This window comes from Rhagoletis zephyria, unplaced genomic scaffold (assembly GCF_001687245.7).
Source record: "Rhagoletis zephyria isolate East Lansing unplaced genomic scaffold, Rhagoletis_zephyria_1.1 Rzeph_scaffold_00708, whole genome shotgun sequence".
In the NCBI taxonomy this organism is placed as follows: Eukaryota; Metazoa; Arthropoda; class Insecta; order Diptera; family Tephritidae; genus Rhagoletis; species Rhagoletis zephyria.
In genome coordinates, this window is record NW_016157792.1 from 127,329 (window position 1) to 140,107 (window position 12,779).

The window sequence follows — 12,779 nt, forward strand, 5'->3', positions numbered from 1 at the left end:
TGCAATTGCTGGCTTATGCCGATGACATCGACATCATCGGTAACAAAAACCGCGAAGTCTGTTCTGCCTTTTCCAAGTTGGATAAGGAAGCAAAGCGAATGGGTCTGGTGGTAAACGAGGACAAGACGAAGTATGTCCTGTCTTCAATCAAACAGTCAGCACATTCGCGCCTTGGCACCCACGTCACTGTTGACAGTTATAATTTCGAAAAGTAGAGAATTTCGTTTACTTGGGAACCAGCATTTACACCGATAATAATGTCAGCATGGAAATCCAACGCAGAATCACTCTTGCCAATAAGTGCTACTTTGGACTGAGTAGGCAATTCAGTAGTAAAGTCCTCTCCCGACGTACGAAAACCACGCTCTCTAAGTCACTCCTCATGCCCGTGCTGGTATATGGCGCAGAAGCATGGACAATGACAACATCCGATGAGGCCCTCTCGGAGTGTTCGAGAGAAAGATATTGCGGAAGATTTACTGTCCTTTACGCGTTGGCGACGGCGAGTACCGCAGACGATGGAACGATGAGCTGTATGAGCTTTACAACGATATGGACATAGTGCAGCGAATCAAAATACAGCGACTCCGCTGGCTTGGTCATGTCGTTCGAATGGACACCGACGCTCCAGCTATGAAAGTATTCAACTCGGAACCCGCTAGTGGTTGCAGAGGAAGAGGGAGGCCTCCACTGCGATGAAAAGATCAGGTGGAGAAGGACATGGCTTCACTTGGCGTTTCCAATTGGCGTCAGTTGGCACAGAAGAAAAACTACCGGCGTGCTTTGCTGAACTCGGCCAAAATCGCTTAGGCGGTTACAGCGCCAAAAAAGAAGAAGAAGAAGTTTAAGATTGGGATTATTTCAGCCTGGAAGACCATGGGCCATTTGCCCAAGGGAATTGCAAATGTGGTGCTAGGTTCAAAGACACCGGCTCTGTCCCCCATCCTTGAACCGTCTGTGTGCCAGTGTACATATCTGAGATCAAGGGCAGGGAGCCCATTTCCTCAATATTCGCGATCAGGGTTTATCACTTGGAATTTTTTGCCAAAGCAGACCTCCTTAGTCATGGAGTCAGAGATTCCGCATATTTCCAGCCCTGGTATCTTCCCAAGAATACCTGCAGAAAGCTTCTTTGCGAAGAAGCCGTCGTTAGATAGTCGAAGTTGCAGCTCCCTTGTGTCTGCTGTTTCCTGGGTAGAAATATGGAGAGTTGTTCTTCCCAGGAACGACTCTAAAGCCGCAGTTGAAAACGTTCTTATAGATCCAGTGACGGATAGACATGCCAATATTTGCAGTTTTTAAGGCGAAGTATGGCAGTTTTTTGCATTGTCTTCTGGCACCACGCTATGGATGCATAAGACACCATCAGACGGACGATCATACGGTAGATGCACTCAATCAGCCGTGAGCTCGAACCCCATTTCCTACCAAAAAGTCTTCTGCAGGCCCACATGGCCCGTGTGGCTTTAGCAACCATTCTGTGAAGATGGGAGCTCCAATTAAGTCTCTTATCTAGCGTTATCCCCAGATATTTGATCTCATCGGAGTATTGAAGTACTATCCCTCCAAGGTTCGGTTTATACCTTGTTGTAAACGGTACCAGAACAGGCTTCCATATATTTATGCTGAGGCCTTCATTGGCACACCAGTTTGAGACCACGCGAAGTGCTGAGAATGTAACGCCAGAGACAGTACTGCCGAATTTTCCCGTAACTATAATTGCAAGGTCATCTGCGTATCCCACAACATCGTAACTATATATGTAATACAGTACATGCAGTAAGAGTTAGTGCTGTCCGAAAACATTACAGTACAGATATATCAAGAAACACGAAAGAAAAGGAACACATACGTTTATAAATACACATGTACACAACACATACACAAAAACGGCACTCAAGTACACAATACATTGACAAGAACTCTACTAGACTGTCTCGCTTTGATTTCGGAATGCTTACACAGTAAGAAGTTAGCTTACTGCTAATATAGAAGTATTACATAATTGATCGTAAGCACACTCGTGTAGTCTTATTAAGAGGTCATCCACAACAAGTGACCAAAGTAAGAGGAAAGGACCCATCCCTGTGGGCAGCCTTTCACGGCTCTGATCTTCACTTGAGTATTGCCCAAGGTCGATGTAATTTCACGCTGACGAAGCATAGCGTTGATCCAACCAACAGTAGTAAGGTCTAAGCCTCTTTGGACCAAAGCCCTTGAGATAGGTCCATAGGCAGTATTACCGAAAGTCCCCTCGATGTCCAAGAAAGTACACAGAGCGATCTCTTTTGCCTCGAAGGCACTTTCAATCCTACTAACCAGATACTGTAGGACCGAATCCGTTTATTTCCTTCAACATATGCGAATTGTGTGTGGTGTAAGGGAGTGAAAGTGTTAAGTCTCTCCTAAATATGGAGGTCTAAAAGTTTCTGTAAAGTTTTGAGGGTGAAGGAAGGCTTGGTCCGGAAGTGATGGTATTGGAGCTCCATCTGGCTCATTCTTTGTTTTTTTTTTTTATAAGGCGAACCGAGCAATGGTGTGAGACCAAAGTCAGACCCATCACCCCGACTGTCCTCTAATATCAGCCTCCCCTCCCTGAAGATTTCTTCTCTCCGCCCGACTACCACTAGCCAGCACTATAGCCAGAGATATGACCATAGCTATAGCCTGTTTCCAGCCGCCCCCGCGTGGAGAGTGTAACCGCACTTCCGGCAGTGCATGCGGACGGAAGACACCCCCAAACGAGTGACGTACACATGTCGGCTGACGGCCAAAAGCAAGTTCACTTACCCAAGCGCTAAAGTATGATCGGAGATGGCTGTATCGAGGAGGCGATTCTGGCAGATTCCAGTCTTTTACTCATTTTACTCAACTCGTCCAGCAGGGTAGGGTTGGCGATGTGTTGTTGTACATTCACTGATTGCAGGAATGTTGCTAAGTTTTTCACCTTTGTAGCAAAGGGCACCAACTTGGACGCTACATTCTCTGTAATATTAGGCAAATCTTTTGCTTGAAATAACTGGTTCTGAATTAATTGTTCGGGGCGCCCGAACCGAAACCGAAGCTGCTCTAGAATGGCGCCGACGTTATCAGGGTGAATTAAATGGGATATAATCACCTCGCGCGCTTCTCCTTTAACAGCTTTCTGCAACCTATGATTGCTTTTCAGATTTGTATAGTTGTACACTGAAGTCGACTGTATGTAGGCTGTATAAAAGATTGGCCAGTCTTCTGGCTCGCCATGGAACTCGGGTGAATCTTGCAACTTTCGCGGCAATGTTGCAGAATTGGTCAAAAATAAAAGGTAATTATAAAAATCATAACCGTAACGGTCCCTGGTTCTCCATTTCGCCGTTACAGAGTGGTGTTGTTTGGAAAGTTGTTATTGAGCTGAACTCATTCTCGATAAAAATTTTTAGACAACACCACTCTGTGACTGCCAAATGTACAAATCCTGTGATCTCTACTTAAGGAGTGACATAATTCCAAATTTTAAAATTGGAGTTATGCCACTTGGGGTTTTGACATGGTACCCTCCCAAGCAATTGCAAAGCACACCTAAACATCACTACGAACAGAGTGCTTCCAGTGCTCCCTCTCGAGAAGTGAGTAGGCAACGTGTTAAGCAAATAAACTGGCTCGGGCCAAATTTTTTCCAATATATTCAAAAATAGTACCAGGAAATGCTAGCTTAATAATTTCGGTCCCCCCTAACTTTAAAGTTTTAGTCGGGCACGTGCCTCTGCCCGTCTGGTTGATGTCCTCGGGAAACTAAAGGCTGACATAACCGCCGTCCATGAAATTCGATAGACGGGGCAAGGCAAGCTGAGCGGGGTGTCTTGCGATGTCTACTACAGTTGCCACGTAAAGGAGCGCAAATTCAATCTTGGATTTTTGGTGAGAGAGAGACTCCGTCCCGAGTACTGGCGTCCACGTTAGTGGACGAACGTCTAGCCACAATCCGCTTCAAAGTGAGATTCTTCAACATCACGCTCATCTGCGCCCATGCTCCGAAGGAAGAGAAAGACAAGGCGTCCAAGGATCTCTTCTCTGAGCGCTTGGAGCGTACATATGAGCGCTGCCCCCGACACGATGTCAAAATCGTGCTCGGCGATTTTAATGCCAAGGTGGTCGGGGAAGGGATATTTGGCGCCACTGTCGGAAAATTCAGTCTCCACGACGAAACGTCCAATAACGGGCTGTGGTTTTAGTCGGGCAGGTGCCTCTCTGCCCGTCTGGTTGATGTCCTCGGGAAAATAAAGGCTGACATAACCGCCGTCCATGAAATTCGATAGACGGGACAAGGCAAGCTGAGCGGGGTGCCTTGCGATGTCTACTACAGTTGCCACGTAAAGGAGGGCAAATTCAATCGTGGATTTTTGGTGAGAGAGAGACTCCGTCGCCGAGTACTGGCGTCTACTTTAGTGGACGAACGTCTAGCCACGATCCGCTTCAAAGCGAGATTCTGCAACATCTCACTCATGTGCGCTCATGCCCGAAGGAAGAGAAAGACGAGGCGTCCAAGGATCTCTTCTATGAGCGCTTGGAGCGTACATATGAGCGCTGCCCCCGACACGATGTCAAAATCGTGCTCGGCGATTTTAATGCCAAGGTGGGCAAGGAAGGGATCTTTGGCGCCACTGTCGGAAAATTCAGCCTCCACGACGAAACGTCCAATAACGGGCTGTGGCTGATCGACTTCGCCGGAACACTTTTCGACCCTTTGGATGGCAGCAGCACTGAAAGTAGTGGAGAAGGCGAACCCGAGCCCCCAGTCCATGTTCCAGCGCGTGACTATGAGGAGGTACGAATAGCGATTATGCTCATGAAAAATAACAAACTTGCTGGAGCTGACGGTGCGATACTATGGCGAGGAGCTGATAAGTTGCATGCCCGACGCCTGGAATTCCAGTGTGCTCTGCCCAATCCACAAGAAAGGCGACTCCGCAAGGCGCGCCAACTATTTTATCGAGCGTGTTGTGTGAAAGACTGAAGCTCACCATCAACGAACTGATTGCGCCTTACCAGTGTGGCTTCAGATCTGCCAAATCCACCATAAATCACGCTTTCGCGTCGCGCCAAAACTTGGATTTCAAAGCCCCTTTCGTCGGCTGGAAAAAAGGGTGGTATCCCCGCGAAACTTATACGGCTGTGTAAATTACGTTGAGCTATACCACCAACTTCGTCAGTATTGAGAAGGATCTCTCCTAGCCGTGTGATACCAAACAAGGAAGTATTTCCGGCCATCTCACAATAGTCAGAACATAAGCGTCAATGACAATGAAAGCATCTGATGAGGCGGCTCTTGGAGTTTTTGAGAGAAAGATTCTACGAAAGATTTATGGGCCGTTACGCGTTGGCGACGGCAAGTACCACAGACGATGGAACGTGAGCTCTATGAGCTTTACAACAGCATGGATATAGTGCAGCGAGTCAAAATACAACGACTACTCTGGCTTGGTTATGTCGTACGAATGGACAGAAATGCTTCAGCTCTGAAAGTATTCAACGCGGGTCGCGATGGTGGAAGATGAAGGCCCCCACTGCGACAGAGGGACCAAGTGGAGAAGGACTTGGTTTCACCTGGCATTTACCGCGTCAGTTGGCACAGAAGAGAAACGACTGACGTACTGCTTTGGACTCGGAACAAATTCGCTTAGACGGTTATATCGCCAAATAAGAAGAAGAAGAACTTTGTGCTTCCCAGATGCGTTTGCTCAAGCGAGGATTGGACCAGAACCATCAGCAATGTAAGTCTTTTCTGGCAAAAGATTCCGTTGGTTATTTATATGTAACTTGCTGACTTTAGCTTTTACAAATTGGACAGATATAGGAACATTGTACTTCCTCTCAAAACAACACCATTTGTGTAAATCATTCTTGGGTACTCGCACTGTTTTAAAGTTTGCTGTTTCCCAAGTCCGGCCTCTATATTTTTATCTTTTCACTTGCTTTTATTTTGACTACTTCTGATATCAGTTGATTTGTTTATTTTGAACTCATCACACATCACTTTAACTGCATGCATTAACAAATAGCGTTGTAGTTATTGAGGTTAAGTTGTTTTGAAGTCGTACTCATAAAGGTTACAATTTTTTGTTTTAAAGACTTGCATTAATCAAGGAATTCTACGTATAGAAAGTTGCGGATACCGTGTACGCACTGTAAATACATTTGATCGGATAAACAGAAAGTAGATTACGAAAAATTATAAGGCTCAACCTATGAAAGTCCAGAATTTGAGGGGGTATTCAAAATTCTAAGTATGCATATTTTGTGTGCTTCATTAGATCTTTAACTTTAGTAGTCACACAGTGTTATTATCCCGACGAAATCCTTGACGGTGGTACCAGAAGAGGAACGGTGCATAACGGCAGGAGATTTATTTTGGGTTAAAGTCTCACACTGACGGGGTTAGGCTTTCGATGCTTCCTCCTAGGAAAAAAACATGTGCAGTAATAAGTTCATAAATCGCCGAATAGTTTTATATCAACTTTTGTGAACTTCTATTTATGTGTTTTTGTACAACATATGTACCTCTATTGGTTACAATAATTTTAAGCTATGATAAACAATTTTTTAGTAAAAATTATTAAAAAATCGTTAGTATTAATAAATGGTTAAATCAACAATTTGTTTTTGTTGTTCAAAGTCTCCTGAAGAGAGCTACAGTTTTCCGATTTAAAAATCTGCGAAAAGTTGTTTTCTCCCCTCTAAAAATTTTTTGATTTCAAAATAAAAATAGGAGTATATTTTTTGCAATACAGAATAATCCTAGGGAATGAGAGCATTAAAATTCCGACTTTAATCATTTTGGACCACCCTAGTGCATACATACACGAGGAAAGGGGACGTACTCGGGCAACACGCTTTGTGCTCTCGTTCGTCTGAGTAATTCAAGTTGGCGGTTCGCAGCTGAAGGGAACCATTGCGTACTAAAGAGTTGCTGTGTGTGAATGCAAAGGCCAGCACCAAAAGACAAATCGCCGATAATAAGCAAATTGAGTCTGAACGCAGACTAATAAATATTTGTAATCTTTTGATTATAGAAAGGAAATATAAAAAATTCTGCACTTGCACCAAAACATACATACCTTAATTCACAAAGACCCTAACTATTAATTTTTTAATTTTACAGGAGAAGCAAAAAACATTATAAAAAGAGTATCGAACACAGGTGAGACATTCTTTTTCATATTGGACAACAAATTTGTTGCCACACTTTCGATTCGCCTAAAAATTTTTTTACGGGTTCTATATATGATATAAGCTAACACGTATTCGGGGAAATTTTTTTATAATTTTTTTCTTCGGAGATATGAGCTGTTAAAGTTTTGATTTTTTCCTGATTCAGACTAATCATGTAATTCTTCAAATCGTTATATCTCGGGTTCTGCTCATCGTAGACTTAATCTTAAAATCGTTTTAAAGCCAAAGAAACGGGCTTAACATATTATATCTATATCTATTATAAGGTGGTCATGATTGTCCTAAAGCTGACTTAGCTATAAACTGTTGAACATTTTGAAGTTGATTTGCATGGTGAATACCAGTAAATTAGGGATTTAAAATACCATCATCGTAATCCTTGTTTAATTCTCTACAATCTAGTATATGCAGTAGGATGATTGGTTCTTTTAATATTTTGAGACTTTTTTGAAATACTGATTTTTCGAAAACCGAGTAAGCCGTTTTTTACTATCGAATAAACCGAGTTTTCATCTGGTTTATTTATATACCATAATCTTAAAAGTTCTCAATATTTAGTTTAGTAAAGGGAACTAGAACATTTTCACTCATTTCATATCTGATTACACTCAGAAAAAGGTTTAGTTATAATTACCAAGATTTAGTTATAGTGACCAAGTGGCATAGTTGGATATGGCGAAATAAATATCTAGTTCACGAAAGTCTGCAATTTACTTGATACTCCTAGTTGGGACGAATGTATATTTGTTAATAATTACAAAACTACTATCTTGAATGGACAATATTGTTAGTTGAATAAAATCATTGTTGAGCAAATATAAACAATGCTTTGAGTGATACAAGTTTTCAATTAATTTTGTGAACTTGCTGTAGACGTGAATCAGCTAACCGTTTATTATTGGAAAAAAGTGTCAGTTTGACACAAATAAAAATTTACTCGATGGTTGTTGTGTTTATTTTCTTCCTTTATTTGCATATATTAAGCATAAAAAATACATACGTATTTACATAAATAGTAACTAGTGTAAATAATACATACACTGAGAAAAAGGATTAGTTTCGACAACTAAAGATATTTAGTTTCCGAATTTTGACAATATTTGGGAACTGTGACCAAGGATTAGGAACTATTACCATGGGTTGGTAATTAGAACTAAATATATTAAAGCTTCTAATATTCATCTAGGTTGTACCAAATCGTTAATTTAGTTGAAGGGTTTCGTAAATACTAATAAATATTTTTTTGAAGCATATTTCTACAAATTCCATTCAACTTAACGTATGGTTCATAAAAGGATGTAATTAAGCTCTGCTAATGCAGATAAGCTTTCTTTCAACACATGGTTTAGTCATAGTTACCAAATTTTAGTTGAGGCAACCACGATTTGGTTTGAGAGCGGAACATATTCATGCTTGTGAGCCACCCCTAAAGAATGCTGAGCGTTCTCTGAGCACATGTGTGTTTCACATACGAAGAGCGCCAGTTGAGCAATGCACGCAGTCCCACTTATTGAATCGTTTGAATGCGCTAGTATGCCGACCATTGCATAAAAACGATTCAATGAATGAGACTGTGTGCGTGGAAATCATTGCTCCGCTACCGCTGTTCGTATATAGGTGAAACACGCATGTGGTCACAGAGCGCTCAGTAAGCCATGGCGTGTCGATTCTTCTTTTATTTGCATATATTAAGCATAAAAAATACATAAATATTTACATAAATAGTTACTAGTATTTATAATACATATGAATATGGTGGTAAGAATTTCCTAAAAGTAAACGATAAAACAGGAACAGTCGTGCGAATACTCAGGTCAATATCTGCTTTGCTTTTTCCTTGGCTAAATAGATACTTTCAAATTATAATTCACATGAATTATATATCCACTGAGAAACCCCGCTTGGCATCAAACTTTATATTTTTAAATAACTATGCGCACACCGAAACAACTCGCGGCCATGGCAAAACTGAAACTGAGACAAACAAGTCTGGGCATGTCATAGCACATACTTTTCTTTCTCTACCTAGCGCAGTGATCGACATGCCATAGCTTACTGAGCGCTCTGAGACCACACGCGTGTATATACGAACAGCGGTAGCGGAGCAATGATTTCCACGCACACAGTCTCCTTCATTGAATCGTTTTTATGCAATGGTCGGCATACTAGCGCATTCAAACGATTCAATAAGTGGGACTGTGTGTGTGTGCATTGCTTAGCTGGCGCTCTTCGTATGTGAAACACATATGTGCTCAGAGAGCGCTGAGCATTATTTAGGGGTGGCTCACAAGCATGAATATGTTCCGCTCTCAAACCAAATCGTGGTTGCCTCAACTGAGATTTGGTAACTATGACTAAACCATATGTTGAAAGAAAGCTTATCTGTATTAGCAGAGCTTAATGACATCCTTTTATGAACCATACGTAAAGTTGATTGGAGTTTGTAGAAATATTCTTCAAAAAAATTATTAGTATTTACCAAACCCTTCAACGCACAGTGGTCTTGAAACAATGATAGGTATGACTAAAATGCCAACCAAAACTGCTTGCATACCTGTTTTGGAACGCACCCATAGACCAATATGCCGTTGGAATTAAAATCATATCTGCTCCTATGCCTAAAATATTGTCAAATGAAAATTTGGAAAAATTTAACTGCAATTGTTAGTATTTCTTGTTCAACAGAGTATTCTAAAGATAGTATTTTTCTCCAAGATAATATTTCTGGTGTAAGCTATTTGATTGCACATCATGTCTTCTATAAGTCATCCGCAACATAAGTGTAATCACGAAGAGAACAGATTTAAAGTGTGCGCGCCTTGTGGGAGAAAGATTAAATTCGGATCGTCAAAATCTTCAGAATTTAATATAACCGCAAAATTGGAGTGTCTTATTAAAAATACATTAGTGAAAATTTTAGATTAACCAATTCGAAGTCCCCATTAGGCATTTGTGGTACATGTCGTAGGGGTTTCTGTGACCGAGATAAGGATATACCAAATGCAACGCGGCCTCTTCCAAACATGCCTAACTATGAAGATTCGACAAAAAAAAACAACAACCAGTTCATGCTCTTGTTATATCTGCCTCACTGCTCCGGCAACCAGCCATCCAAAAGTTATACAAGGGAGAGCACATACCTTAAATGTATTGAGTGAAATAAACTCCACCAATGGGTTGACTGCTTTGTCAGTTGGGTCAGAATTAAAAAATCATGTGCGTAAACTCGCTAAAGCCTTCCGAAGCACAGAAATGTCGGAAACATTAAAAATTCACGTGCTTCTAAATCATTTGGAACATTGTCTGCATTTTTTAGGCAATGACGGCTTCGGAAAGTGGTCGGAGCAAGCTGGAGAATCCATTCATGGCGTATTTTTAAGATTTTGGCTCAATTATAAAGTTAATTCGATTAACGACCCTAAATATATAATCAATTAAAAAAAAACTGTAGTTGAATTTTCATCAAAACACATATGAATTTATATAAAATAATATTTTATATTGACTTTGTAAATTTATAAAATTTATGCAATGAGAATTATTAAAATATGCAATTATGTAATATTATCTCTTGAATAACTAAGTTAAAATATTTTATGGTTATAACGTAAGAAAGTGTTATAATTATATTACCATAGACCTTCGCGATTATATAACTGGATTTGGAAAGTTCTAGATCAACATTTTATAATATTTTAAGCATAGGAGCAGATGGAATTTTAGTTTCAACGAAATTTTGATCTATGATTATGTACAAAGACAGTTATGTAAGCCGTTTTGGTTAGCATTTTAGTCATAGCTATGGTTGCTTCAAGACCACTGTGAACAATTAACGATTTGGTACAACCTAGATGAATATTAGAAGCTTTAATATATTTAGTTATAATTACCAACCCATGGTAATAGTTCCCAATCCTTGGTCACAGTTCCCAAATATTGTCAAAATTCGAGGGTGAGCTCTCTGATAAACAAAAAATTTTCAGGTAAAAGTGTCACCGTTTCTGAAATATTTACATTGTTTTGAATTAAAAAAAATCGTGCCTTTTCATGTATTTTCTTTAACTGCATCTACAAACCAGGCTGTACTTAGTAAATGTTTTATGTAAAATACTTTCAGATAGTTGCTTCTCCATACTCAAATGCAATGCAGTTAAAACATATTAAGGAACCATCATAAAATTAGGACTACTTTGGGATTTTTAACTTTTTAATATTTTCTTCCCAACTTTGACTATCTCTGGTAAAAAACATGTACTGAGCTATAACTTTACATTACATAAAAAAAATTGCTCATTTAATAAAGATTTCAGAAACGTGCCACTCTTACTGTTTCGAATAGAAAAAAAGTTATAGCCGCTTTTGTGGGCGAAGGACTGAGACACGCTAGAATGTATTTAATATATCTAAATTTAAGTTACTCTTGTTACCGACCAATGACATGCTAAGTAGTACGAAGGTACATTATTACCTGCTCCTGACATTATTTTATGTTACTTACCGGAAATAGTGAAAGTGGATTTTGTGAAATTGGACCCTTCGAACATTGTGTTATTAATACTATGATAGGGAACACGCAGTATACGTCGCCTGAATTTGCGGATATTCACCTAATTTACGGTGAAGCTTGCTGTAATGCCAGAGCTGCTCAAACAGGACGCCGTGCAACGGTAAATGTTGAAGTTGTGTTAGAGGAAGTGGAAACAGTCCATCGACTTTAGTGAGAATGAAGGAAAGACAGACGGGAATACCAAAAACTACAGTTCACAAAGCTTTAAAATACCATCGATTTCATCCCTACCACATTCAACGTGTTCGGGCTCTACAAGAAAGAGATTACCTGCCGAGGGTTAGATTTTGCCGTGAAATGTTGCGAATGCATGAATTAGACCTCAACGTTCAGATCGTTCGCAGTACCGGTACAAAATAAATTTATGGTGCGGTATTTTTAATTGTCAGATATTGGGACCTGTGGAACTGCCGCCAACGCTCAAGTCTCACAGTTATTTAGAGTTCCTTCTGGAACGGCTGCCAGCTCTTTTGGAAGATGTACCCTTAAACCTGCGGCGAAGACTATGGTTGCAAAATGACGGGTCGCCCTGCTCACTACGGGCGTGAAGTAAGGGCTCATTTAGACGAAACTTATCCTCGCCAATGGATTGGACGATACGGGCCAATTACGTGGCCCGCTCGATCGCCAGACCTGAATCCATTAGATTTTTTCTACTGAGGCTGTCTTAAGGACAAAATTTATTCAAAAACAATTCAAAACGAACAGCTTTGCGGGAACAAATAAATGGAGCTGCTGCTGAGATAGCCTAATTGAGTTTAAGATCTCTAAAACCGTCCTTTCTTAAAAGGTGCCGAGCTTGTATTAGAGTAGAAGGTCGCCAATTTGAGCATATTTTATCAATAAATGAATAAATTTTTCTTCAAACAACTCATGTATATTTTATTATTGTTATAGACTCTAGTCCGAATTCCGGTAAGTAACATAAAATAATGTCAGGAGCAGGTAATAATGTACCTTTGTACTATTTAGCATGTCATTGGTCGGTAACAAGAGCAACTTA

General features: G+C 40.4%; 1 protein-coding gene across 1 annotated transcript in view; it reads left to right on the plus strand.

Annotated features, from left to right (window-relative positions):
* LOC108361180 (UPF0430 protein CG31712-like) overlaps nucleotides 1–12,779 on the plus strand; it is a 102,251-nt gene that overhangs the window by 59,797 nt on the left and 29,675 nt on the right. The window lies entirely within an intron of this gene.